This window comes from Rhinolophus hipposideros (assembly GCF_964194185.1).
Source record: "Rhinolophus hipposideros genome assembly, chromosome: 13".
NCBI classification, from domain to species: Eukaryota; Metazoa; Chordata; class Mammalia; order Chiroptera; family Rhinolophidae; genus Rhinolophus; species Rhinolophus hipposideros.
In genome coordinates, this window is record NC_138059.1 from 47,465,678 (window position 1) to 47,492,814 (window position 27,137).

The following is a 27,137-nucleotide window of genomic DNA, read 5'->3' on the forward strand; positions in this document are numbered from 1 at the left end:
ACAGAACTGCTGAAACATACGGGCTCTGAATCTGGTGCAGAAAGAGCTTTGGAACTTCAAAAGTTCTTCGCATACCTATCAACCTGTTGCAGAAGCCACTCCTGTAGATGTCTAGGAAGAGAAATAGTAAATCAGTGATTGCCATGAATAACCAAGGCAACAAGATAGCTCAGAAAGAAAGTGAAAAGTCTCCGGAAAAGGAACTTAGAGATATGGAAATATGTGATTTAAATGACAGAGAATTCAAGATTGCAATTCTGAAAAAAACTGAACTAGATGCTGAAAACACAGAAAGGCAGTTTAATGAACTCAGAAACACAATCAAAGAACACCATGAGCATTTTACAAAAGAGATTGAAATTTTGAAAAAGAACCAAATAGAATTTCTGGACATTAAGAACTCAATACAAGAAATTAACAATGAAATATCCAGCTTAGGTAGTAGAGTTGACCAGATGGAGGAAAGAATCAGTGACATCGAAGACAGGAACCTGGAATTTACACAGATGGAAGAAGAAAGAGACTTGAGACTTAAAAAAAAATGAAAGAACTCTACAAGAACTTTCTAACTCCATCAGAAAGAGCAATGTAAGAATAATGGGCATACCAGAAGGAGAAGAAAGAGGGAAGGGAACAGAAAATATATTCAAACAAATCGTCGATGAGAACTTCCCAAACTGTGGAAAGAACTGGATCCTCGAATCCAAGAAGCAAATAGAACACCTAATTACCTCAATCCCAACAGGCCTTCACCAAGGCACATTGTATTGAAGCTGTCTAAAATCAATGACAAAGAAACAATCCTCAAGGCAGCCAGGAAAAAGAGATAGTAACTTACAAAGGAAAGCCCATTAGATTATCATCAGATTTTTCAGCAGAAACTCTGCAAGCTAAGAGGAAATGGAACCAAATATTCAAACTATTGAAAGAGAGAAATCATGAGCCAGGAATAATATATCCAGCAAAGATCTCCTTTAGATATGAAGGAGGAATAAAGACCTTTCCAGACATCCAGAAGCTGAGGGAATTTTCTAATACACGACCTGCACTACAAGAAATACTAAGGAGGCTATTAGACCACCATCAACAGGGACAACTTGTGGCAACCGAAACATAAAAAGGGGGAGCGTAAAGGCCTGAACTGGAATATGGGAATAGAGAAAGTAAGCGTACTGAAGAAACTGGAATACTCTAAATATCAAACTTTCTTTTACATAAACTCAAGGGTAACCACTCAAAAAACATCCAAATCTGAAATATATACTGTAATAAAAGAAGAAACAGAGGGAAACATCATAGAATACCACCACACAGAAATAACAGACAACAACAAAAAGGCAAAGAAACAATGGAGACACAGCCTTACCAGAAAACTAAAGACAGAATGACAGGAAATCCTCACATATCAATAATCACCCTAAATGTAAATGGACTGAACTCACCAATAAAGAGACACAGAGTAGCAGATTGGATCAAAAAACTAAACCCAACCATATGCTGCCTACAAGAGACACATCTCAGCTACAAGGACAAGCATAGACTCAAAGTGAAAGGGGGGATATTGACACTCCAAGCAAATGGTACCCAGAAAAAATCAGGTGTAGCCATAATGATTTCCGATGAAACAGACTTCAGGGTAAAAAAGATAACAAGAGACAAAGATGGACATTTCATAATGGTAAAGGGGACTATACAACAAGAAGACATAACAGCCATCAATATTTATAACCCCAATCAGGGAGCACCGAAATATACCAAGCAATTACTAACAGAACTAAAGGGAGAAATTGACCAAAACACAGTTATACTAGGGGACTTAAATACATCATTGACAGCTATGGATAGAACTTCCAAACAGAAGATAAAAAATGAAATAACAGCCGTAAATGACACATTAGACGAAATGGACATCATTGACATATATAGAGCACTTTATCCTAAAACATCAGACTACACATTCTTTTCTAGTGTACATGGAACATTCTCAAGGTTAGACCATATATTGGGCCACAAAATCAGCCTAAGCATATTTAAGAAGATTGAAATCATACCAAGCATATTCTCTGATCACAAGGCTTTGGAATTGGATATCAACAGCAAAAAGAAAGCAGGAAAAAACATAAATACATGGAGATTAAACAACATACTTTTAAAGAACGACTGAGTCAAAGAAGGAATTAGAGGAGTGATCAAAAGATACATAGAAACAAACGACAATGAAAATACATTCTACCAAAATTTTGGGGATACTGCGAAAGCAGTTTTAAGAGGGAAATTTATATCATTACAGGCCTATCTCAAGAAACAAGAAAAATCCAAAATAAATAACTTCATGTTATACCTTAAAGAACTAGAAAAAGAAGAACAAGTGAAAGCCAATGTCAGCAGAAGAAAGGAGATAAGAAAAATCAGAGCAGAACTAAATGAAATAGAGAAGAAAAAAGCAATAGAAAAAATTAATGTGACAAAGAGCTGGTTCTTTGAAAAGATTAACAAAATCTACAAACCCTTGGCTAGACTCACTAAGATAAAAAGAGAGAAGACACTAATTAACAAAATCAGAAATGAAAAAGGGAAGTTATCACGGACACCACAGAAATGCAAAGGATTATCCAAGAATACTATGAAGGACTATATGCCACCAAATTCAATAACTTAGAAGAAATGGACAAGTTCTTAGAAACATATAGCCTTCCAAAGCTGAATCATGAAGAACTGAAAAATCGAAACAGGCCGATCACCAGTAACGAAATTGAATCGGTCATCAAAAACCTTCCCAAAATCAAAAGTACTGGATCAGAATGCTTCACCAGTGAATTCTATCAAACCTTCAAAGAGAATCCAATACCAATCCTGCTCAAACTCTTCCAAAAAATTAAAGAAGAGTCAGTACTCCCTAACTCATTTTATGAGGCCAACATTAGCCTGATACCAAAACCTGGTAAGGACAACACAAAAAAAGAAAACTACAGACCTATATCTCTGATGCATACTGATGCAAAAATCCTAAACAAAATTCTAGCAAATCAAATACAACAATGCATAAAAAAGATTATTCATCACGACCAAGTGGGGTTCATCCCCGGGGCACAAGGATGGTTCAACATTCGCAAATTCATCAATGTGATACATCACATAAACAAAATGAAGGACAAAAACCATATGATTCTATCAATTGATGCAGAAAAGCATTTGATAAGATATAACATCCATTTATGATTAAAACACTAAATGAAATTGGTATAGAAGGAAAATACCTGAACATAATAAAGGCCATATATGACAAGCCCTCAGCTATTCTCATAATTAATTGTGAAAAGCTGAAGCCCTTTGTTCTACATTCAGGAACACGACAAGATTGTCCCCTATCACCTCTGCTTTTCAACATAGTGTTGGAAGACCTTGCCAGAGCAATCAGGCAAGAGAAAGAAATAAAAGGCATCCAAATTGGGAATGAAAAAGTTAAGTTGTCACTCTTTGCAGATGACATGATGCTATATATAGAAAACCCTAAAGACTCCACCAGAAAGCTATTAGAAACAATCAATGAATACAGTAAAGTTGCTGGCTACAAAATCAACGTACAAAAGTCCATTGATTTCCTATATACCAACAATGAAATTTCAGAAAAAGAAATACAAAAAACAATTCCTTTGCAATTGCAGCAAAAAGAATAAAATACCTAGGAATAAACTTAACAAAGGTTGTGAAAGATTTATATGCTGAAAACTATAAGACATTTTTGAAGGAAATTGAAGAAGACACAATGAAATGGAAAGACATTCCGTGCTCATGGATTGGAAGAATCAACATAGTTAAAATGGCCATATTACCCAAAGCCGTATACAGATTTAATGCAATCCCCATCAAAATCCCATTGGCATTTTTTAAAGAAATAGAACAAAAAATCATCAGATTTGTTTGGAACCACAAAAGACCCCGAATAGCCAAAGCAATATTTAAAAAAAAGAACAATACTGGAGGTATCAAACTTCCTGATTTTTGCTTGTATTACAGGGCTACAATAATCAAAACAGCTTGGTATTGGCGGAAAAACAGACACATAGAACAATGGAATAGAATTGAGAACAATAAAACCACATAAATATGGACAGATAATTTTTGACAAAGAAGCTAAAACCATACAATGGAGGAATGACAGCCTCTTTAGTAAATAGTGTTGGCAGAATTGGATAGCTACGTGCAAAAGAATGAAACTGGACTCCTATCTCTCACCATGTACCAAAATTAATTCAAAATGGATCAAAGACTTAAGCATAAGACCTGACACAATGAACTGCATTGAAGAAAACATAGGTACTAAACTTATGGACCTTGGGTTCAAAGATCATTTTATGAATTTGATTCCAAAGGCAATGGAAGTAAAAACTAAAATAAACGAATGGGATTATATGAAACTGAAAAGCTTCTGCACAGCAAAAGAAACTATTGACAAAATAATGAGGCAACGAACTGAATGTTTGAAGATTTACGCAAACAGTGCTTCTGATAAGGGGCTAATATTCAAAATATACAAGGAACTCATGAAACTCAACAACAAAAAAACAAACAACCCAATTGAAAAATGGACAGAGGACCTGAAGAGACATTTCTCCAAAGAAGATATACAAATGGCAAATAGACATATGAAAAAATGCTCAACATCGCTCATCATCAGAGAAATGCAAATGAAAACCAAAATGAGATATCACCTCACCCCAGTCAGAATAGCTTTCATCAACAAGACAAATAGTAACAAGTGTTTGAGAGGCTGTGGAGCAAAAGGAACCCTCATACACTGTTGGTGGGAATGCAGACTGGTGCAGACATTATGGAAGCCAGTGTGGAGGTTCCTAAAAAATCACAAATAGAATTACCATAGGACCCAGCAATCCCTCTCCTGGGTATCTACACAAAAAATATGAAAGCTTTTCTCTATAGAGACACGTGTACTCCAATGTTCATTGCAGCTTTGTTTACTGTAGCCAAGACATGGAAACAACCAAAATGTCCTTCGATAGATGAATGGATAAAGAAGTTGTGGTATATATACACAATGGAATACTACTCCGCGTTAAGGAAAGATGATATAGGAGCATTTGTGACAACATGGATGGATCTTGAGAGTATAATGCTAAGTGAAATAAGTCAGACAGAAAAAGCAGAGAACCCTATGATTTCACTGATATGTGGTATATAAACCACAAACAACAAAAGAACAAGACAAACAAATGAGAAAGAAAAACTCATAGACACAGACAATAACTTAGTGGTTACCAGATGGTAATGGGGTGGGGGGTGGGTGATGAGGGTAAGGGGGATCAAATATATGGTGATGGAACGAAAACTGACTCTGGGTGTTGAACACACAATGGGATTTATAGATGATGTAATACAGAATTGTACACCTGAAATCTATGTAAATTTACTAACAACTGTCACTCCAATAAATTTAATTTTAAAAAAAATGGCAACTCCTTGCCCCATTCTTCCCACCTCTTAGTTTTGCTCTATAGTCTAGTCAACCACTTTTAATTCCCTTAAATTTTCCTTGTTTACCTTTATAGTGTTTCTTTTTCTTTTCTTTTTTAATTAGTTTCAGGTGCCCAAAACAATGTAATAGTTAGAGATTTATCATTTATATCCCTCACACAGTCCCAACCCCCCTCCCCCATCCTCTAGCCATCTGTCATCACACACAGCCATTACATTTCCACTGTCTCTATTCTTAATGCTGTATTTTGCTTCTTATAAATTATATATATATATATATATATATATATATATATATATATATATTATATACATGTAATATATATAATATATATATTATATATAAATAAATAAATAAATATAAATATAAATATAAATATATATATATATATATATATATATAATAGATATATAATAAAATTGTAGTTGACGTTCTGTGGGGACAGAGACAGGAGTGCAGTGCAGTTTCCAGGCTCTTGGCCTCACGTGGAAATGTGCTGGCTCAGGTAGTAGATGGCTGTCGGCTGTGGCTAGTGGACCGTCATCTGCAGCCAGTTAGCCATTGGCCACTGATATAACTGCCACGGCAGCGCTGGAGAGGGTAGTCGGTTGGTTGGCAGAAAAGCGGACAGCACATTGTGTGAATTCAGCCTCCAGTGGACTATAGTGGTATGACTCCCTGTCATGCAGGGTGTCACGCGGGGTCTCTGGTCCTGCTCTCCACATAAGAACGCAGGACATGGTGAGGCCAAAAAGGAACACCCACAGAGCCATAGATAAGGGAGTCATATCACTATAGTCTCACTGGCGGTTGGGTTGGAGACACAGGAGGCAGGAGCCACATGATCTGCAACCTGCTGTCCACTTCTCTCTGCCAATCAACCTCACTTGCTAGCTGCAATCATCCTCTGTGCAATCTACAATCCACACTCCCCCCCTTGCTTCTTGCTAGCCCCCATTTTCTGCTAGCATAGCTACAGCAGTTATATCAATGGCCAATAGCTTACTGGTTACAGCTGACGGCCAACTAGCCACAGCTGATGGCCATCTATTACCTGAGCCAGCACCATGCCACATGAGGCCGAGAGCCTGGAAACTGCACTCCTGTCTCTGTTCCCACAGGGGCCAAGCCTCATTTGAGCAATCAACCCTCATGCAGCAGATCACCCACTGTGGGCAGAGCCAAGTCTTACAACTAGTCAGCCTAGGAGTTAATCCCACATGCTGACAAGCCAAAAGCAATTAAAGATCAAATTTAAAAGGACAATATATACAACACAAGGATCACTTTTGGAGCACACACACAAGAGAATGGGGAAGTGGAGCAAGTCAAATATAAAGGACACATACTACATAAGATCACCCAGCAAAAACCAAGAACCCTAGGGTATCTACCTAATACATCAAAGCAAATATAGAGAGTCAGCCAGAATGGGGAAACAAAAAAACATGTCCCAAATAAAAGAACAGAAGAAACCTCCAGAATTGGAACCAAATGAAACAGAGGTAACCAACCTATAAGAGACAGAGTTCAGAAGACTGATGATAAGAATGTTTAAGGAGCTTAGTGATAACGTAAAGAAGGATAGAGAAATCATAATGAACAACCAGTTAGAACTAAAGAATACAATAACTGAAATAAAGAACACACTTGATTCTTGAGAAAAAAATAGCGGCGTGAGGTGAGGCTCTGTAACGCTCCCCTGGAATTTACAACGAATCGGACAACAATAACTCCACAAAAAACTCCTTGCACAGCAGACAGGCAAGACGAAGAGGCCGACTACTGAATTCACCTCCAGGTGGGTGAATCGCGCGAGCGGGGGAGGAAGGAGAGGGGAAGTGCGGAGACGGAGCCGCGCGGGCGCAGGACACAGACCTAGCTCAGTGCTCAGAGCCCGCTGCGCCCGGATCTTCTGCAACTGCGGAAGAGGGAAGGACTCGGACTGCTAGGGCTCCGCTTACGGCCCAGAGGGCTGAGGGGGCAGCAAACAAAACCGCTGAACACAACGCTCGCACGGCAAACCTCGGAGCAAACACTGAGGGAAGAGGGCTGAAATCGGTGGTTTAAGCCCTCACTGCCGAGCGGAGAACGGAAGCCTTAGGCACGGAGACTAGCCGCCCCCTCCCTACCCTCCCAGAGCTCGCCCCGCCCCCACCTGCCCGGTGCTAGAAGCGATAAAGTAGCAGTGTCGGATCAAAGGACAGAATATTTGCTGCCCTGAGAACTGTGGACCGTAGACACAGATTCGCAGGTCAACTAGTTCCGGCAAAGGGGAGGGAGCTGTGGAAGCAGGACTGGCTGTGGTGGTGGTCGCAGCCATTGCTCTGGGCCACCTCTCACAACTCACCCCGCCCCTGGCCCCACCTATCTGGGCGGATCCCTGCAGGAGTAAACAGAACTGCTGAAACAAACGGGCTCTGAATCTGGTGCAGAAAGAGCTTTGGAACTCCAAAAGCTCTTCGCATACCTATCAACCTGTGGCAGAAGACACTCCTGTAGATGTCTAGGAAGAGAAATAGTAAATCAGTGATTGCCATGAATAACCAAGGCAACAAGATAGCTCAGAAAGAAAGTGAAAAGTCTCCAGAAAAGGAACTTAGAGATATGGACCTTTGTGATTTAAATGACAGAGAATTCAAGATCGCAATTCTGAAAAAACTGAACGAGATGCAAGAAAACACAGAAAGGCAGTTTAATGAACTCAGAAACACAATCAAAGAACACCATGAGCATTTTACAAAAGAGATTGAAATCTTGAAAAAGAACCAAATAGAATTTCTGGAGATTAAGAACTCAATAGAAGAAATTAACAATAAAATATCCAGCTTAGGTAGTAGAGTTGACCAGATGGAGGAAAGAATCAGTGACATCGAAGACAGGAACCTGGAATTTACACAGAGGGAAGAAGAAAGAGACTTGAGACTTAAAAGAAATGAAAGAACTCTACAAGAACTTTCTGACTCCATCAGAAAGAGCAATATAAGAATAATGGGTATACCAGAAGGAGAAGAAAGAGGGAAGGGAACAGAGAATATATTCAAACAAATCGTCGATGAGAACTTCCCAAACTTGTGTACAGAACTGGATCCTCGAATCCAAGAAGCAAATAGAACACCTAATTACCTCAATCCCAACAGGCCTTCACCAAGGCACATTGTATTGAAGCTGTCTAAAATCAATGACAAAGAAAGAATCCTCAAGGCAGCCAGGGAAAAGAAGACAGTAACTTACAAAGGAAAGCCCATTAGATTATCATCAGATTTTTCAGCAGAAACTCTACAAGCTAGGAGGAAATGGAACCAAATATTCAAACTATTGAAAGAGAGAAATTATGAGCCAAGAATAATATATCCAGCAAAGATCTCCTTTAGATATGAAGGAGGAATAAAGACCTTTCCAGACATCCAGAAGCTGAGGGAATTTTCTGATACACGACCTGCACTACAAGAAATACTAAAGGAGGCTATTAGACCACCATCAACAGGGACAACTTGTGGCAACCGAAACATAAAAAGGGGGAGCGTAAAGGCCTGAACTGGAATATGGGAATAGAGAAAGTAAGCGTACTGAAGAAACTGGAATACTCTAAATATTAAACTTTCTTTTACATAAACTCAAGGGTAATCACTCAAAAAACATCCAAATCTGAAATATATACTGTAATAAAAGAAGAAACAGAGGGAAACATCATAGAATACTACCACACAGAAATAACAGACAACAACAAAAAGGCAAAGAAACAATGGAGACACAGCCTTACCAGAAAACTAAAGACAGAATGACAGGAAATCCTCACATATCAATAATCACCCTGAATGTAAATGGACTGAACTCACCAATAAAGAGACACAGAGTAGCAGATTGGATCAAAAAACTAAACCCAACCATATGCTGCCTACAAGAGACACATCTCAGCTACAAGGACAAGCATAGACTCAAAGTGAAAGGGTGGAAATTGACACTTCAAGCAAATGGTACCCAGAAAAAATCAGGTGTAGCCATAATGATTTCCGAAGAAACAGACTTCAGAGTGAAAAAGATAACAAGAGACAAAGATGGACATTTCATAATGGTAAAGGGGACTATACAACAAGAAGACATAACAGTCATCAATATTTATGCCCCCAATCAGGGAGCACCGAAATATACCAAGCAACTACTAACAGAACTAAAGGGAGAAATTGACCAAAACACAATTATACTAGGGGACTTAAATACATCATTGACAGCTATGGATAGATCATCCAAACAGAAGATAAATAACGAAATCGCAGCCCTAAATGACACATTAGATGAATTGGACATAATCGACATATATAGAGTACTTCATCCTAAAACATCAGACTATACATTCTTTTCTAGTGTACATGGAACATTCTCAAGGATAGACCATATATTGGGACACAAAATCAGCCTCAGCAAATTTAAGAAGATTGAAATCATACCAAGCATATTCTCTGATCACAAAGCTTTGAAATTGGATATCAACTGCAAAAAGAAAGCAGGAAAAAACACAAATACATGGAGATTAAACAACATACTTTTAAAGAACGACTGGGTCAAAGAAGAAATTAGAGGAGAGCTCAAAAGATACATAGAAAGAAATGACAATGAAAATACATCCTACCAAAATTTTTGGGATGCCGCGAAAGCAGTTTTAAGAGGGAAATTTATATCATTACAGGCCTATCTCAAGAAACAAGAAAAATCCCAAATAAATAACCTCATGTTACACCTTAAAAAGCTAGAAAAAGAAGAACAAGCGAAACCCAAGGTCAGCAGAAGAAAGGAAATAACAAAAATCAGAGCAGAACTAAATGAAATAGAGAACAAACAGACAATAGAAAAAATTAATGTGACAAAAAGCTGGTTCTTTGAAAAGATTAACAAAATCTACAAACCCTTGGCTAGACTCACTAAGATAAAAAGAGAGAAGACACTAATTAACAAAATCAGAAATGAAAAAGGGGAAGTTATCACGGACACCACAGAAATACAAAGGATTATCCAAGAATACTATGAAGGACTATATGCCACCAAATTTAATAACTTAGAAGAAATGGACAAGTTCTTGGAAACATATAGCCTTCCAAGGCTGAATCATGAAGAACTGGAAAATCTTAACAGGCCGATCACCAGTAAGGAAATTGAATCAGTCATCAAAAACCTTCCCAAAATCAAAAGTCCTGGACCAGATGGCTTCACCAGTGAATTCTACCAAACCTTCAAAGAGGATCTAATACCAATCCTGCTCAAACTCTTCCAAAAAATTGAAGAAGAGTCAGTACTCCCTAACTCATTTTATGAGGCCAACATTACCCTGATACCAAAACCTGGTAAGGACAACACAAAAAAAGAAAACTACAGACCTATATCTCTGATGAATACAGATGCTAAAATCCTAAACAAAATTCTAGCAAATCAAATACAACAATGCATTAAAAAGATTATTCATCACGACCAAGTGGGGTTCATCCCCGGGGCACAAGGATGGTTCAACATTCGCAAATCCATCAATGTGATACATCACATAAACAAAATAAAGGACAAAAATCATATGATTCTATCAATTGATGCAGAAAAAGCATTTGATAAGATACAACATCCATTTATGATTAAAACACTTACTAAAATTGGTATAGAAGGAAAATACCTCAACATAATAAAGGCCATATACGACAAGCCCTCAGCTAACCTCATAATTAATGGTGAAAAGCTGAAGCCCTTTGCTCTAAGTTCAGGAACACGACAAGGTTGTCCCCTATCACCTCTGCTTTTCAACATAGTGTTGGAAGTCCTCGCCAGAGCTATCAGGCAAGAGAAAGAAATAAAAGGCATCCAAATTGGGAATGAAGAAGTTAAATTGTCACTCTTTGCAGATGACATGATGCTATACATAGAAAACCCTAAAGACTCCACCAAAAAGCTATTAGAAACAATCAATGAATATAGTAAAGTTGCTGGCTACAAAATCAACGTACAAAAGTCCATTGCTTTCCTATATACCAACAATGAAATCTCAGAAAAAGAGATAGAAAAAACAATTCCTTTTGCAATTGCAGCAAAAAGAATAAAATACCTAGGAATAAACTTAACCAAGGATGTGAAGGATTTATATGCTGAAAACTATAAGACATTTTTGAAAGAAATTGAAGAAGACACAAAGAAATGGAAAGACATTCCGTGCTCATGGATTGGAAGAATCAACATAGTTAAAATGGCCATATTACCCAAAGCCATATACAGATTTAATGCAATCCCCATTAAAATCCCAATGGCATTTTTTAAAGAAATAGAACAAAAAATTATCAGATTTGTTTGGAACCACAAAAGACCCCGAATAGCCAAAGCAATATTAAAAAAAAAGAACAATACTGGAGGTATCACACTCCCTGATTTTTCCTTGTACTACAGGGCTACAATAATCAAAACAGCTTGGTATTGGCGGAAAAACAGACACATAGAACAATGGAATAGAATTGAGAACCCAGAAATAAAACCACATAAATATGGACAGATAATTTTTGACAAAGAAGCTAAAAACATACAATGGACGAAAGACAGCCTCTTCAATAAATGGTGCTGGCAGAATTGGATAGCTACGTGCAAAAGAATGAAACTGGACTGCTATCTGTCACCATGTACCAAAATTAATTCAAAATGGATCAAAGACTTAAGCATAAGACCTGACACAATAAACTGCATTGAAGAAAACATAGGTACTAAACTTATGGACCTTTGGTTCAAAGAGCATTTTATGAATTTGACTCCAAAGGCAATGGAAGTAAAAACTAAAATAAACAAATGGGATTATATGAAACTGAAAAGCTTCTGCACAGCAAAAGAAACTATTGACAAAATAATGAGGCAACCAACTGAATGGGAGAAGATTTTCGCAAACAGTTCCTCTGATAAGGGGCTAATATCCAAAATATACAAGGAACTCATGAAACTCAACAACAAAAAAACAAACAACCCAATTGAAAAATGGACAGAGGACCTGAAGAGACATTTCTCCAAAGAGGATATACAAATGGCAAATAGACATATGAAAAAATGCTCAACATCGCTAATCATCAGAGAAATGCAATTGAAAACCACAATGAGATATCACCTCACCCCAGTCAGAATGGCTTTCATCAACAAAACAAATAGTAACAAGTGTTGGAGAGGCTGTGGAGAAAAAGGAACTCTCATACACTGTTGGTGGGAATGCAGACTGGTGCAGCCGCTATGGAAGGCAGTGTGGAGGTTCCTCAAGAAATTACGAATAGAATTACCATATGACCCAGCAATCGCTCTCCTGGGTATCTACCCCAAAAATATAAAAGCATCTCTCTATAGAGACACGTGTACTCCAATGTTCATTGCAGCTTTGTTTACGGTGGCCAAGACATGGAAACAACCAAAATGTCCTTCGATAGATGAATGGATAAAGAAGTTGTGGTACATATACACAATGGAATACTATTCGGCGTTAAGGAAAGATGATATAGGAACATTTGTGACAACATGGATGGATCTCGAGAGAATAATGCTAAGTGAAACAAGTCAGACAGAAAAAGCAAAGAACCCTATGATTTCACTGATATGTGGTATATAAACCAAAAAGAACAAGACAAACAAATGAGAAACAAAAACTCATAGACACAGACAATAATTTAGTGGTTACCAGAGGGTAAGGGGGTGGGGGGTGGGTGATGAGGGTAAAGGGGATCAAATATATGGTGATGGAAGGAGAACTGACTCTGGGTGGTGAACACACAATGGGATTTATAGACGATGTAATACAGAATTGTACACCTGAAATCTATGTAAATTTACTAACAATTGTCACCCCAATAAAATTAATTAAAAAAAAAAAAAAAAACACACTTGAAAGAATTACCAGCAGGTTAGGTGAGGCAGAGGATCAAATCAGCGACTTAGAAAACAAGATAGCAAAGATCACTGAAACGGAACAACAAAAAGAAAAAAAGAATAAAAAACAATGAAATTGGTTTAAGAGACCTCTGGAATAACAAAGTGCAACAACATGTGCATCATAGGAATACCAGAAGGTGAAGAGGGGGAACAAGGGATCGAGAACATATTTGAAGTAATAATGCCTGAAACTTCCCTAACCTGGTGAAGGAAACTGACATAAAAGCCCAGGAAGTGCAGAGAGTTCCAACCAGGATAAACACAAACAGGTACACACTAAGACACATTATAGTTAAAATGGCAAAGGTTAAAGACAAAGAGAGAATCCTAAAAATAGCAAGATAAAGACAGCGGTTTACATACAAGGGAACTCCTATTAGACTAACCAATGGCTTTTCTTCAGAAACTTCAGGAACTTCTTCAGGAACTCCTATAAGACTATCAAATGACTTTTCTTCAGAAACTGGCCAGGAGGGAGTGGCAAGGGGTACTCAAAGAGATGGAAAACAAAGGACTAGAACACAGATTGCTTTATCCAGCAAGGCTATCATTTAATATTGACGGAGAGAAAGAGCTTCCCAGAAAAGAATAAGCTAAAGGAATTTATTACTACCAACCTAGCATTGCAGGAAATATTAAAAGGTCTTCTGTAAGCAGAAAAAAGATGAAGACAATATAACTGCAAATAAAAAAATGGCAATAACTACATGCCTATCAATAGTCACTTTAAATATAAATGGATTGTAAATGGATTAAATGAACCAATCAAAAGACACAGGGTGGCTTAGTGGTTAAGAAAGCAAGACCTTTGCATATGCTTATACAAGAGACTCACCTCAGATTAAAAGAGACACACAGGCTGAAAGTGAAAGGTTGGAGTAAGATATTTCATGCAAATGGAAATGAGAAAAAAGCTGGAGTTGCAATACTTATATCTGACAAAATAGACTTTAAAATGAAGAATATATTAAAGACAGAGATGGGCACTACCTAATAATAAGGGGATCTATCTGACAAGAGGACATAATCCTAGTAAACATATATGCACCCACAATACACATATGCACCAAATAAATAAAACAGATATTGACTGACATAAAAACAGAGATCAACAGTAACACTATCATAGCAGGGGACATCAACGCACCTCTGACCACAAGGGTCAGGTCTTTCAGACAGAAAATCAATATGGAAACAATGGCCTTAAATGACGCATTGAACTAGTTGGATTTAATCGATATTTTTCAGAGCATTTCACCCCAAAGCTGCAGAATACATGTTCTTCTTAAGCACACATGGAACATTTTCCAAGATAGACCACATGTTAGCCACAAAACAAGTCTTAATAAATTTAACAAAATTGAAATTATACCAATTGTCTTCTCTGATCACAGTGCTATGAAATTAGAAATTAATTACAGGGAAAGAACTAGAAGACACACAAATACAATGAGGTTGAATAATATGTTACTAAATAATAAATAGCTCAACGATAAGATCAAGGAAGAAATCAAAAGATATCTCAAAACAAACGAAAATGAAAACACAATGACCCAAAATCTATGTGATTCAGCGAAAGCAGTTCTAAGAGGGAAATTCATAGCAATGCAACCCTACCTAAAGAAACAAGAACAATCACTAATCAACAGTTTATTTTCACACTTAAGGGATCTGGAAAAAGAACAGCAAAATAAGTCTGAAGGGAGTACAAGGAAGGAGATAATAAAGATCAGAGCAGAAATAAATGAAGTAGAGACCAAAAAAACAATACAAAACATCAATGAATCAACAGCTGGTTTTTAGAGAAGATAAATAAAATTGACAAGTCTTTAGCCAGACTCATCTAAAAAAAGAGGACCCAAATTAATAAAACCAGAAATGAAAGAGGAGAAGTGACAACAGACACCGCAGAAATACAAAAAAAAAATTAAGAAATTACTGTGAGCAACTATATGCCAACAAATTTGACAATCTGGAAGAAACGGACAATTTTCTAGAGGCGTACAACCTTCCAAGGCTAACGCAAAAAAAAAAAAAAAAACAGAAAACCTGAATAGACTGATTATCATCAGGGAAATTGAATCAGTAATCTACAATCTCCCAACAAACAAAAGCCCTGGACCAGATGGCTTTACAGGTGAATTTTAAAAAACGTTCAAAAAAGAATTATCACCTATTCTCCTCAAGCTCTTGCCAAAAATACAGAAGGAGGGAAGACTCCCAAACATTTTTTATGAAGCCACTATCACCCTGATCCTAAAATCAGTCAAAGACACCACAAAAAAAGAAAACTACAGGCCGATATCTCTAATGAACATAGATGCAAAAATCCTCAAGAAAATATCAGCAAACAAAATTCAGCAATACATTAAAAAGATCATACACCATGATCAAGTGGGATTCATTCCTGGTATTCAGGGGTGGTTCAACATCCGCAAATCAATTAATGTGATACACTACATTAACAAAATGAAAAATAAAAATCACATGATCATATGAATAGATGCAGAAAAAGCATTTGATAAAATCCAGCAGCCATTTATGATAAAAACTCTTAAGAAAATGGGAATAGAGGGATCATATCTCAACACAATAAAGGCCATATATGACAAACCCACAGGTAACATCATACTTAATGGGAAAAGCTAAAACCATTCCCCCTAAGATCAGGAACAAGGCAAGTTGCCCACTATATTCACTTCTAGTCAATATAATGCTGAAGTTCTATCCACAGAAATTAGACAAGAAAAAGAAATAAAAGGTATCCAAACTAGTAAGGAGGAAGTAAAGTTATCATCATATGCAGATGATATGATATTATATATGGAGAACCCCAAAGAGTCCACCAAGAAACTATTAGAGCTGATAGATGAATTTAGAAAAGTAGCAGGATACAAAATTAATATTCAGAAATCAGTTGCATTTGTATATACCAATAATAAAACATCAGAAGGAGAAATTTGAAAAAAAAAAGACATCCCATTTACAATTGCTCCAAAGACTATAAAATACCTGGGAATAAATTCAAACAAAGAAGTAAAAGATCTGTACTCAGAAAATTACAAGACACTGAAGAAGAAATGAAAGAAGATATAAATAGATGGAAACACATATTATGTTCATGGATAGGAAGAATTAATATAGTTAAAATGTCCATACTGCCTAAGGCAATATACATATTCAACACAATTCCTATCAAACTACCAACGACGTTTTTCACAGAAATAGAACATATATTCCTAAAATTTATATGGGATCATAAAAGACCCTGGATAGCCTCAGCAATCTTGAGAAATAAGAACAAAGTGGGAGGTATAACAATACCTGACTTCAAATTATACTGCAAGGCTACATGGTACTGGCATAAAAGAAGACACATAGATCAATGGAACAGAATAGAGAGTCCAGAAATAAATCCATGCCTATATGGCCATTTAATCTATGACAATGGAAGTAAGAATGTACGGTGTGGTAAAGATAGTCTATTCAATAAATGGTTTTGGGAAACCTAGACAGACACATTCAAGAAAATGAAGCTGGACCACCTCCTTACACAATATACAAAAATAAATTCAAAATGGCTTAAAGACTTAAATGTAAGATCTGAAACCATAAAATACCTAGAAGAAAATATAGGAAGAAACTTCACAGACATTACCCGGAGTAGGATTTTTACTGATATATCCCCTCGCGTGAGGGAAGTAAGAGAAAAAATAAACATGTGGGATTACATCAAACTAAAAAGTTTTTTCACAGCAAAAGAAACCATCAATAAGACAGAAAGGATCCTACTGAATGGGAAAGGATATTTGCCAATGATATATCTGATAAGGGGTTAATGTCACAAATCTATAAAAAACTCACTCAACTAAACTCCAAAGAAACAAACAACCCAATTAAATTATGGGCAGAGGACTTGAAGAGACATTTTTCTAAAAAGGACATACAGATGGCAAAGAGATATATGAAGAAATGCTCAACCTCACTAACCGTCAGAGAAATGCAAATAAAAACCACAATGAGATACTACCTTACCCCAGTCAAAATGGCTATCATCAATAAATCAACAAACAACAAGTTCTGGCACGGATGTGGAGAAAAGGGAATGCTTGTGCACTGTTGGTGGGATTGCAGATTGGTGCAGCCACTATGGAAAACAGTATGTAGTTATCTCAAAAATCTGAAAATGGAACTACCCTATGATCCAGTAATTCCACTCCTAGATATCTATCTGGAGAAATCCAAAACTCCAATTCAAAAATCTTTATGCACTCCTATGTTTATTGCAGCACTATACACAATAGCCAAGACATGGAAACAACCAAAATGCCCATCTGTAGATGACTGGATTAAGAAACTGTGGTACATTTATACAATGGGGTATTACACAGCCATAAAGAAGAAAGAAATCTTACCATTTGCAACAACATGGCTGGACCTAGAGAACACTATGTTAAGTGAAATAAGTCAGACAGAGAAAGACAAGTACCATATGATCTCACTTATATGTGGAATCTGAAGAAGAGAATAAGTGAATGAACTAATCAGAAACAGTTTTGGAGACAAAGAGGAAAAACTGAGGGTTGTTAGATGGGCGGGGGTGTGTGGATTAGGGGGAAGGTGAGGGGATTAGAAAACATCAGTAACCACAAGATGGCCAGGGGGGTTTGAAAATTAATTTGGGATGATAATCAATAATGTTGTAAAGGTTTTGTAGGGTAGTCAATGGACACGGCTCCCATTTGGGAGACAACCTCAGGGAAGATGTAGATGCCTGATCATTGCAATGTACACCTGAAGTGAACAATAATGAATGCCAACTATAATTTTATATATATATATATATATATATATATATATATATATATATATATATATGTATACATATGTATGTATATACTTACAAGAGGTGGAGTACAGCATTGGGAGTGGAGATAGTGGAAATGTGATGTCTAGGTGCGATGTCAGAGAGATAATAGATGGGGGGAGGGGTGTCCACAGTGTGAGGGATATAAATGATAAATGTCTAAGTATTACTTTTTTGTGTGCACCTGAAACTAATAAAAAATATATAGTAAAAAAAAATGATATATATACATATAGGTGTATATTTTTCCTGAGAATGTATGAAATGCCAAAAATTGGCATTAAATTAAATAATAACCAAATAATAATAATAATAATAATAATAATAATAATAATAATAATCCCTTCATATCTTGTCTGGAAAATTAAATTAATTAAAAGTGAAAACAAACTCAGAGTATTCCTATAAGATATAAAAGAGTGAATTTTGTTGTATTCACTATAAACACAAAACAGATTATATTTTATAAAATAATATCAGTGAATTTTCAGTCATTGTGCGTATTGATAGCATATGCGTTGCTAATTCTGTTAGCAATTTTAAATGAAATCAATCTCAAAGGTATTGTAGTGTAGGATGCTTCACAAAGGGCTATGTTCATCAAGAAAAGTTGATACAAAGGCAAACTATATTTTAATGATCAAGAGAAGATTGGGGGTATTTTGTGTGGGTTTTTTAAGTACACTTTTACTTATTTTAAGTATGTTTTTCCAGGACCCATCAGCTGCAAGTCAAGTAGTTGTTTCAATCTAGTTGCGGAGGGTGCAATTCACAGTGGCCCACGTGGGGATTGAACCAGCAAACTTGGTGTTAAGGGCACTGCACTCTAACCAACTAACCTAAACAGTCACCCCAAGGGAAGTTAGTTTTAATGAAGTTCAGTGAAGGAAGCCCTTCATGTTCTCTAATATGATTACATATTCCAGTAACCCAACTCCAGTAGACATTCTCCCCTGGGGATTTACTAGAAGAGGCAAAAAATAGTTCATGATATTTCACAGATGTCTAATGTGTAATTAGAGATTAATTTAAATGTAAAAGGAGAACATTATGATAGCAAAGAAATGGTGGCATAAGGTGAGCCTCTTGAAATCTCCCCTGAAATTTACAACAAATTGAACAACTATAATTCCACAAAGGACGCAGCAGACAGGTAAGACTAAGAGACCTGCCACTGAAATCATCTAAAGGTGGGCAAATTGGGCAAGCAGGGAAGGAGGGAAGCAGGAAGTGCAGAAAGGCTGGCTGTGAGGGTACAGAATGCAGAAATAGCTCTGAGCTCCCTGCATTCCGGAGCTATCACAGCTGCAGGAGAGAGAAAAATTCAGACTGCTAGCACTCTCCTTATGGCCCACAGTCCTGTCTGAGGGATCAACATACAATACTGCTGAACCTAATGCTCACTGAAGAGACCTCGGAGCAAAGACTGAGGAGAGAAGGGTGAAAACAGTGGTTTAAGCCCTCACTGCCAAGCATAAGATGGAAGAAGGCTTAGGCGCAGAGCCCAGCCAACCCCAGAGCTCGCCCAACCCCCCCTCCCAGTGCTGGAAGAGGAAGAGTAGTAGTGTTGGATCAAAAGAACAGAATATTTGCAGTTCTCAGAACTGTGGCCCACAGCCATGGACTGGCAGACCAACTACTGTCAGTGCAGGGGAGGAAGTCCTGGGGGCTGTGCTGGTGGTCACTGCCATTGCTTATAACCACCTTTGACAGGCCATTCCGACCCACCCCACATATTTGGGTAGATCCCTGCTGGGGTAAACAGAGCTGCTGAATCACACAGGCCCTGAACATGGTCCAAGAAGAGTTTTGAAACTTCAGGAGCTCTCCACATCCCCCCACAAAGACGGTGCCCTGACCCAGGTGAACTGTTCACAGAGAAGAAGCCTGCCTTCTAGGTAATCCCCATATTGTGTGGGAAGCCAGAACAGTGCAGAGAACATATCACACTACAGCATAAGAGAATAGAATGCTGCAGTCAGAGAGAGAATAAAACATTATACCAGCACCTACTGGAAAAGAAAAGAAAGACCTCTTCTATCAACCTGTTACAGAACACATTCCTGTAGGTGCCAAGGATGAAAAATAATAATTGATTAATTGCCATGAATAACCACAGTAACTAGACAGCTCAGAAAGAAAATGAAAAGTCTCCAGAAAATAAACTTAAAAACATGGAAAATTGTGAGTTAAGTGACAGAGAATTCAAGATTGCCATTCTTAAAAAAAATCAACAAGATGCAAGAAAACACAGATGGGCAGTTTAATGAACTAAGAAACACAATGGAAAAACAAACTGACCATTTTATCAAAGAGATTAAAATTTTAAATAAGGGTCATATAGAATTTCTGGAGATTAAGAACTCAATAAAAGAAATGAAGAATGAAATAGCCAGCTTAGGTAATACAGTTGACCAGATGGAGGAAAGAATCAGAGACATCAAAAATAGAAATCTGGAAATGACACAGAAGGAAGAAGACAGAGACTTGAGACTCAAAAGAAATGAAAGAACTCTACAAGAACTTTCTGACTTCATCAGAAAAAGTAATGTAAGAATAATGGGCATACCAGAAGGAGAAGAAAGGGAGAAGGGAACAGAGAGTATATTCAAATAAATAATCATGAGAACTTCTCAAACTTGTGGAAAGACCCGTATCCTCAAATCCAAGAAGCAAATAGAACACCTAATTACCTCAACCCCAACAGGCCTTCTCCATGGCACATCGTATTGAAGCCTGTCAAAAATTAATGACAAAGAAAGAATCCTCAAGGCAGCCATGGAAAAGAAGATGGTAACCTAAAAATGGAAAGCCCATTGGGTTATCATCAGATTTTTCAGCAGAAACTCTACAAGCCAGGAGGGAGTGGAGTCAAATATTCAAACTATTGAAAGAGAGAAATTATGAGCCAAGAATACTATATCCAGGAAAGATATCCTTTATATATGAAAGAGGAATAAAGATCTTTCCAGCCACAGAGAAGCTGAGGAAATTTTCTAACACATGACCTGCACTACAAAATGCTGAAGGACTCTACTCAACTTGAAACAAAAAAGCAAAAGAGTACAAAACCATGGGTAGTATTACAGACAGACAGACAGAAGCAGGAAATGGCAACCCTTACACCAAAGAAGACACTATCTCTTAAATATAACATACAGGGTAAAGAAAGAAAAAAGAAAACACTTAAAGAAAAACAGGAAAAAGACAACTTGATACTGCAATGCAGGAATCAACTCACAGCATAAATAGGGATGATTTGTGACAACAAAACCATAAAATAAGTGAGTGGAAAGGTCTGAACTGGAAAGGGGAATGGAGAAATAAGCATGATGAAGAAAATCGAATACTATAAATATGATTTTTTTTTACATAAACTTAATGGTAGCCACTCAAAAAGAATCCAGAACTGAAATATATAATATAAAAAAGAAAAAATGGAGTAGAGGGGGAAATCATAGAATACCACCCCACTGAAATAATAGACAGCAACAAAAGGGAAAAAAAAGACCAATGGAGACACAGTTCTACCAGAAAACCAAAGATAGAATGATAGGAAATCCTCATATATCGATAATCACCCTACATGTAAATGGACTGAACTCACCAATAAAAAGGCCCAGAGCAGATTGGATCCAAAACCTAAACCAAACCATATGCTGCCTCCAAGAGACACATCTCAGCTACAAGAACAAATATAAACTCAAAGTGAAAGAGTAAAAACTGACACTCCAAGCAAATGATATCCAGAAGAAAACAGGTATACCCATACTGATATCAGATGAAATAGGCTTCAGTACAAAAAAAGTAATAACAGACAAAGATGGACTTTAAATAATAATAAAGGGTATTATACAAAAAGAAGACATAATAGTCATCAATATTTATGTCCCCAATCAGGGAGCTCCGAAATATACCAAGCAACTACTAACAAAAGTAAAGGGAGAAATTGACCAAAACACAATTATAGTATGGAACCTAAATACATCATTGACAGCTATGGATAGATCACCTAAACATAAAATAAGTAAAGAAACATCAGCCCTAAATTATACATTCAATGAAATACTGACATAACTGACATATATAGAGCACTTCATTCTAGAATATCAGACTATACATTCTTTTCTAGTGTACATGGAACATTCTCAAGGATAAACCACATATTTGGATATAAAAGTAGCCTCAGCAAATTTAAGATTGAAATCATACCAAGCATATTCTCTGATCACAATGCTTTGAAATTAGATATCGACAGCAAAAAAAAAGCAGAAAAAAACACAAATATGTGGAGGTTAAACAACAGACTTTTAAACGATGACTGGGTCAAAGAAGAAAGAAGAAATAAGAGGAAAGATCAAAAACTACATAGAAACAAAGGACAATGAAAATATATCCTACCAAAATTTTTGGGATGCAGCAAGAGCAGTTTCAAGACAGAAATTTATATCATTATAGGCTTATCTCAAGAAAGAAGAAAAATCCCAGATATATAACCTCATGTTACACATTAAATAACTAGAAAATAAAACAAATAAAGCCCAAAGTCAGCAGAAGGAAGGAAATAATAAAAATCAGAGCAGAACTAAATGAAATAGAGAACAAAAAGACAATAGAAAAAATTAATGTGATTAAGAGCTGGTTCTTTGAAAAGATTAATAAAATTGAAAAACTATTGGCTACACTCACTAACATAAAAAGAGAGAAGACACAAATAAACAAAATCAGAAATGAAAGAGGGGAAGTTATCACAGATGTCACAGAAATCATCCAAGAATACTATGAAGGACTATATACCACCAAACTCAATTATCTAGAAAGGAATTGACAAATTCTTAGAAACATATAGCCTTCCTAGGCTGAATCACGAAGAACTGGAAAATCTAAATAGACCAATCACCAGTAGGATATTGAATCAGTTGTTCAAAACTTACCCAAAAGCAAAAGTCTGGGACCAGATGGCTTCACTAGTGAATTCTACCAAACATTCAAAGATCTAATATGTGTCCTACTCAAACTCTTTCAAAAAATTGAAGAAGAGACAATACTACCTAACTCATTTTATAAGGCCAACATTACCCTGATACCAAAACCTGGTAAAGATAACACACAAAAAAAGAAAATGACAGACCAAATCTCTGTTGAATACAGATGCAAAAATCTTAAACAAAATTCTAGCAAATTGAATGCAAAAATGCATTAGAAATATTATACATCATGACCAAGTGGGGTTCATCCTAGGGGCACAAGAATGGTTCAACATATGCAACTCAATCAATGTGATACACCACATAAACAAAATAAAGGACAGAAATCAAATGATTATATCAATAGATGCAGAAAAAGTGTTTGACAAGACACAACATCCACTTATGATTAAAACACATAATAAAATGGGTATAGAAGGAAAATACCTTAACATAATGTATGCCATATATGAAAAAACATCAATTAATTTCATAATTAAGGGTGAAAAACTGAAGCCTTCTGCTCTACATTCGGTAACACAACAGAGCTCTCCCCTATCACATCTGCTTTTCAGCATAGTATTGGAAGTTATAGCTGTGGGGAGCCATTATTTACTGTTGCTCTGAAGTCTGGTGGTCTGGCTCAATTTATGGCTAAGGCCTTATCTCTGCAATAAAAACCTTGAGAGTGTTTTTGCAAGTTGCTTAGGAATGAGGGGGGAGTGGCCATTTCCCCAGACACAGATAACTGGTGACTATCAGGATAATTGGTAGTCTCTTTCTTGTGGTAATTACTTTGGAGAAGTTTTGTAGTGATTTGTAGTTTCTTTGAAAAAGTTAGAAAATTTACTCTCTGTAAGATAACACAAGCCAGTGAATGTTAAATTGCATGTACCTAAAGGATATAAATTGGTGAAGGAAAATAAAGAAAGCGCTCCACCATCAGTGGAGACCGGCCGCATCATCATATGTGTGTGTGTCTCTTTTTGCATTCCCGCTCCCCCTTCCAGGTACCGTTCGACTCGTGGCGGCTGGACCGTCACACTTGGCGCCCGAACGTGGGGCCTGGACACGGGGGTAACAGCGAGGAACACCGTGTGGATAGGGCCCGGCTCGCAAAGAAGAGCTTATTTCATTGGATGCACGGTGAGTGAGACACGGTCCCCCTCGGTCGAATGAGTGTGTGAGTGATTGTTTTCATTGTGTGAAAGAAGGGCCGAGGTTAGGGAAAAGAGATGGGTCACGCTAGCAGCAAGGACCTTTATGTGAGAGGATTGAAGAAATTACTCGCCGCCCGTGGCAGCAGGGTGAGCAGAGAACAGTTAGATAAATTTTTAGAATTTGTAAAAGAAGTTTGCCCTTGGTTTCCAGATGAAGGTACCGTCAGCCTGGAAACCTGGGAAAAAGTTGGAGAAAGAGTGCAGGATTATTATACTGCCCACGGACCTCAGCGGGTCCCGGTAGAAACATTCGGATTATGGGCATTAATCAGGGACTGTTTGAATCTTAGATATAAAAGTTGTAAGTTAGAAAATGTAAAACAGGCAGGGAATGAGAAACTTCCCGTATCAGCCACCTCTCCGGAGGAAGGAGAGGAGGGGGAGGGAGCTCCCATGCAGGGTAAAGCTCATATGCATAATGAAGAGCTTGCTAGCCAGAAATTACCTGACGAACAGCTGGAAAATTTAGATATGCAAGATCAAGAGGGCTTGGAAGAGGCTGCAGCCAAAAATGATAGTGAAAAATATCCCCCAGTAGTAGCTGCAGCTCAAGAGAGCAGAGAGCCGGCAGATCCGATATATACACTTTCTCAGCAAATGAAAATTCTTCAGGGACAGCTAGTGAAACTTAAGGTCAACAAAGAGGGAGAGAGTCGTCTCGGACCTCCCCAAGTGCCTTATACTGGGAAAAGCGTTTTCAGACCTCCCCTGATTGCTTACACCAGTCCATGGAATCCCGGGGGTAGGGATCCCCCTGTGAATAATTTCACTGCACCGCCTCTTGAGAAATCTCGCATATGGGATCCCCCATTCACCTACAGCGGTGATAATTCAACAAACTGACTTGGTAGAGTGGCTGTTTCTACCTAATAATTTTATCAAATCACTCCCAACTTATTTGGAATTAATTTCAGAGCTTGTTTTATGAGCTCACACTTAAGTTCTTTATTTAAACGGAATCTAAGCTGATAAGATAGTAGTCCCGTTTAAAAAACAACAAATTATACACTTAAATACCCATTCTAAAATCTGGCAAGTTGCTATTTGTGGATATTTTAAAATTATTAATAATCACTATCCAAAAAATAAATTGTTTCAATTCCTTCTAAAGACCAGTTGGATTCTCCCTAAGAGATTAAGTCCAGCTCCAATTTCAAAAGCTGTACCTAATGTTTTTACTGATGGATCTAGTAATGGAGTGGCTGTTTATGCGCTCAATCAACAAAATATCAAAAGGCTACAATCGCCTCCAGCATCAGCTCAAATAGTTGAGCTTCGAGCAGTTCATATGGTATTGCTTGATTTTGCTAACCAGTCTTTTAATTTATTCTCTGACAGCCATTATGTGGTCCGTGCAGTTAAAAATTTAGAAACTGTACCTTTTATTGCCACTAGTAATCCTGTTATTCAGGATCTGTTTCTTCAAATACAACAAGCCATTCAGCTGCGTTGTAAAAAATTTTTTATTGACCATATTAGAGCTCACTCTAATCTTCCAGGACCTTTAGCTCTAGGAAATCAAATTGCAGATTCTGCTACGCAGCTCATTGCCTTAACTCAAATAGAAAAGGCACAGCAGGCTCATAGCCTTCATCATCAAAATAGCCAGAGCCTGAGATTACAGTATAAGATCCCCAGAGAAGCAGCACGCCAGATAGTGAAACAGTGTCCTAACTGTTCACATTTACAGCCTGTACCTCATTATGGAGTTAACCCTCGAGGTTTACGTCCTAATGATCTCTGGCAAATGGATGTAACTCATGTGCCTGAGTTTGGAAAGTTAAAATATGTTCATGTCTCCATAGATACATTCTCTGGATTTATTGTGGCTTCTGCTCAAACAGGAGAAGCTAGTTCTCATGTTATTAGGCATTGTCTTGCTGCATTTGCCATGATTGGAACTCCTAAAAAACTTAAAACAGATAATGGTTCTGGTTATACCAGCAAAAAATTTGCTTTATTTTGCCAGCAATTTTCAATTAATCATGGTACTGGAATTCCTTACAATCCCCAAGGCCAAGGGATTGTTGAACGTGCTCATGGCACATTAAAAATTAATTTGCAAAAAATAAAAAAGGGGGAGTTATATCCCCTGACGCCTCATAATTACCTGTCTCATTCTCTCTTTATTCAAAATTTTTTGACTTTGGATGCCTATGGTAAGAGTGCAGCAGATCGCTTTTGGCATCCTTCTGCCAGCCCCCAGGCCTTGGTTAAATGGAAGGACCCACTTACGGGTTCATGGCAAGGCCCAGACCTGGTCCTCATATGGGGCCGAGGATATGTTTGTGTTTTTCCACAGGATGCAGACAGCCCTCGGTGGCTGCCAGAAAGATTGGTGCGACATGTGGACCCTCTACCTACTGATGATGCTGATGACCCTCAGCAATGCAACAGCTGATGGACACATGAAAATAAGAGACTGAGATTAAACACAGAGACTGTTCCATGGAAAGACTGTCCAGGCAATGCTTCCTTTCGTTATGACATCCCAGGAACGGACAGATATATTATTGAATGGTCAAGAAACAATCAGCCAGGATGGGCTCGGGACTTGATTGCTGGACTTTGGATTTCTGATGCGCAGTATCAACAAAGCGCCTTGTGGAAACTCATGGGAGTAATGGATGAGGTTATTCAAATGGTTGAGTTTTGTAAATCAG